We start from the raw sequence: 4391 nt of genomic DNA, 5'->3' as shown, positions 1-4391 counted from the left end.
TATCCGTTAGACTTTCTCTTTGCTACGATTAATAAAAGAGTCAATACTTTGTCGAGTCGAAAAAGCATTTATTGTAATACTTATTCTTATCAGGATTCTAACGAGATTAACTTAAAAAATTTTTTTATTGTTCCTTACATTAAAGATGTATCTGATAAATTTAAATCAGTTGCTAAAAAGAATAACATTAAGGTTGCCTTTAAACCTATGAATTGTTTGAATTCTATCATAAAAACAGGTAAAGATAAATTAAAAATTAATGAACAATGTAATGTTGTTTATAAAATTAACTGTCTTGATTGTGACGCTTCTTATGTAGGTCAAACGAAGAGAAAAGTAACGACGAGAATTTCCGAGCATAAATCGAATGCTCGGAAATCTAGTAATTTACATACTGTTGTTGCAGAACACCAAGTTCAGCTTGATCATCATTTTGACTGGGATAATGTTAAAGTTCTTGACGTTGAACCATCTTCCCACAAAAGACTGACTTCTGAAATGATTTTTATCAAAAAACAAATTAACGGTATTAATAAACAAAATGATACAGAGAAGTTTCCAGAAATTTATTTACCGTTACTTAATACATCGTTTAAACCTTGATCTGGAATGCTCTACTAGCGACACTGCTTTCAGTATAAATTCTGTCTGCCATGGTCCGACTTGATTGTTCTGTTCTTGACTTTCAACGTACATACATCAATTTTTCCACTTCCTGTATCTGCCTCGCAACCTATTGTTAACACAGGTATTTAATTTATTTTACAATTTATAATTTAATTTTGTGTTCTTCAGTTGACCGACTTCGGTTTTTTGTACTTAAAATAGAATCGGGAAATTTTGTGAGCAATAATTCACACCGCGGATACTTATCTCGACTAGCTGATGTACTTTTCGCTTATTTGACCACGGTTTTGACTTGCTGCGAATCTGTGCCTACGATCTCTTGGAGATGCAATTGTTAAAATTCTTTTTATCAAGAACATCGTAATTTGCGTTGACTAGTTTTATACTTTATTGAATTTTTGTTTGAGTAATTTAATACTTATATAACTTTCACTTGCGTTGATATTTTTTATACTGAGGATGGTCTGATTGCAGACCGAAATGTCTATGTGTATTGGAGTTTAATAAATATATTGTTTATCGCTGCTAACATCTTGCGTTCGTAGTTTATGCCTTTTATTGATATTATATTGTTTATAACACGTCACATTGTATACGAGTATGTGACAATGTTGCCATCGCTGATTATCACAGCCGTCGTACGTGGTTGATCACGTTCGAATGTGCAATGCTGCCATCGCTAGGTTAAGTCAAAAGCCCTCTAGTGTCGAAAAAACGAGATGGACATTTTCTCCTGGTCGACGACGACAATAATAACGACGTATCTGAATCTGATGATCTGAAAAGTAGCAGTTCGGAACTTTGCGTCGCAATATCTCCGCTCGTAGGGGACGTAGAAAAAAAATAAAAGCACTTTTATCATACAATCCGTGTGGTGGCTATCGATTGAGCATACATAGAACGCGATCGGTTCAGCCGTTATTGAGATCCGATAATCTCGATCTGCCGCAACTCGTTGGTTCGCGTAAAGGAGGCACGGCAGTGTCGCTTCGCGCAGCTTAGCGCCGAGACACTACCAGTGTCTCCAGATCTAGCATAATTGCTTCGTCCGCAATATATCTTCTTGTAATTGATTTACTCTCTTTGCCAATGATGTGGTATCAGTTTGTATCACTAGTTTCCAGTATCCTTCGATAGGTAACAGTTTTCCGATTTCTTCGAAATAAATCCTAGGATTGTGGTTGAACCTTTCAATTTTGTAAGGCGGTTTGGTAACCTGTCCGTCAGCCGCATGGATCCACGATATGATTCTGCAATTAATTGTTGCTATTTATTTGTCTCACCCGTTTTATTTTTTCCTCGTGTCTAATTTCTCTTCAGTTTATCATACCTCTTTATATATCATGTGAGAATTCTCGCTCTCTCACGTAACTTTATCTATAAAGTTTCGTATTTAATATGCTATATTATATTATATTAATACGTATTTAATAGCATTTCATTTTTCTTCTTCTCGTTAGATTTTTATTCCTGCTAGGTCTTTTAGTTGCTCACGAGTTCTTTTCGCGCGACTACTTTCATTATGCGTTTAACCGTAGCTCCCTTTTTCGCGGAGGTATCCGACGATGAGGATCAGGAGTGTCCTTTCGTCGTGGGTCCTGCTCCCTATTTTCCAATAGGAAAGTGATATTGGTGTCGGAGTGATCGACTCGGACATTGAGGATGAAATTCCTGATGACTCGGTTGAGGTCATCTACATTTCCGATGAGGAGGAGGATGTAGAAGATGAAGAAGGTGATGGTGAGTTCCTCGAACTCGTCGAGGACCTTGAAGAGGATTTGGAGAAAGAAGAAATTATCCTCTTGGCTCAACTTATGCCCGACTCAGATTCGGAGGGTGATGAACTAATAGAATACTAATTTCATAATTCTTTATAGTAGTTTTAGTGTAGTGCTATTTAGTGCTTTTTAATTTTTAGTGTTTTTATTATAAGTTTTTATTCTTTGGATTATTTTGGATTACCTCTCCCAGTGTTTGCTGCTTCTATTGGTGAGTTCTTCTTATTTTTATATTTAGCACTAATTATTTATAAACGCTTTTAGACGATTTACGTGCGTGCACAGCGTCTTTCGCCCCTTTTTTTATCGTGTAGTTTACATCGGAATTTTTTCCGTTTATTATATAGGGACCTATCCACGGGGATTCTAATTTTCGTGATCTTCCCCGCCGCACTGTTTCATCGTATAAGAGTACTTCGTCTCCTATTTTAAATTTTACTTCTTTTGCATTTTTATCTTGATATGCTTTTGCTTTTTGCTTTTCCTTCTTTAATTGTTCTTTTATAATTTTATTTGCTGCGCGTATTCTTTCTTTTAATTCCTGCGCGTAATTATCGTAATTATAAGATAATTTGGGTGGGCTCAATAAGGCTGTCGGCAATGTAGCCTTATGTCCATTCATTAATTCAAACGGCGTGTAACCCGCGGTGTGCAGAGTCGTATTATATGCGAATATAGCGTAAGGTAACCAATTATCCCAATCGTTTTGATCATTGTTTACAAAATGTCTCAGGTACTCTGCTAAAGTCCTATGAGATCGTTCTAATGCTCCGCTTTGCGGATGATAGGCGGTTGTTTGTATCTTATTAACCTTCAGTAATTTGCATACATTTTTAAATATTTCGCTTAGGAAATTAGTACCTTGGTCCGTAAGTACCTTTTCCGGAATTCCATATTCCAATATTATTTTCGTCGTGAATTCCTTTGCAATAGTCACCGCTTCTTGATTCGGTATCGGTATTGCTTTGCTAAATTTAGTGAGGCTATCTTGAAATGTTAGCACATATTTATTACCTGTCTCTGTGACGGTCAATGGTCCCACTATGTCCAGAACACACTTCTCGAATGGTTTCTCGGGAATATCAGAGATAACCAAAGGTGCTTGTATGCGTCGCGACGATTTATTTCGTTGGCACTGTTCCCATTTGCTTATATAATTTTTTACGTCTGTGGTTATTCCTGGCCACGTGTATTTTAACTGTATGCGTTTAATGGTTCGATCAACCCCTTGATGTCCTCCTAAGGGCGCGTCATAGTATTCATACAGGATTTGCTTCTTTTCGTCTTGTCTTTCTTGTCGGACTTGTTATCTTCTTCGCCCTTAGTGTGTATCGTCACTGCGTCTGTGTCGATGTCATATGTCGCCTACGTATCTGCTTAGAGCGTCTACATTCGCATTTGATTTTCCCGACTTATGTATTATTTCATAGTCGTATTCTTCGAGCTTCAATCTCCATCGGATTAATCTCGATACCGGATCAGTTATATTAAATAACCATATTAACGGTCTGTGGTCAGTAATGATTTTAAATTTTATACCATATAAGTATGGTCTAAAGTGCTTCACGGCCCACACGATAGCTAGCAGTTCCTTTTCGGTGGTGCTGTAATTTTGCTCGGCGCGCGTTAATACACGGCTGGCATATGCGATCGGACGATCTTGACCTACCGCGCCTTGCGATAGGACAGCTCCAATGGCGTAGTCTGATGCGTCGATCGTTACTATAAATTCTTTACTGAAATCCGGATATTTTAACACTGGCGGAGTTATTAACTTGATTTTTAGATTATCAAAAGCATTCTGCTGCTCAATGGTCCAATTGAATTTTTCACCTTTTCTAGTTAATTTGGTGAGTGGCTTTGCTATTCACGAAAAATCTTCTATAAATTTTCTATTGTATCCAGCTAGTCCTATAAATGCGTGTATGCCTTGTGACGTGACATTTTGTCCGTCACTGTGCGGACTTGTCGACGGCGGACTCGCGC

Source organism: Trachymyrmex cornetzi, unplaced genomic scaffold (assembly GCF_001594075.2).
Source record: "Trachymyrmex cornetzi isolate Tcor2-1 unplaced genomic scaffold, Tcor1.1 scaffold1969, whole genome shotgun sequence".
In the NCBI taxonomy this organism is placed as follows: Eukaryota; Metazoa; Arthropoda; class Insecta; order Hymenoptera; family Formicidae; genus Trachymyrmex; species Trachymyrmex cornetzi.
This window is presented reverse-complemented; position numbering follows the sequence as displayed.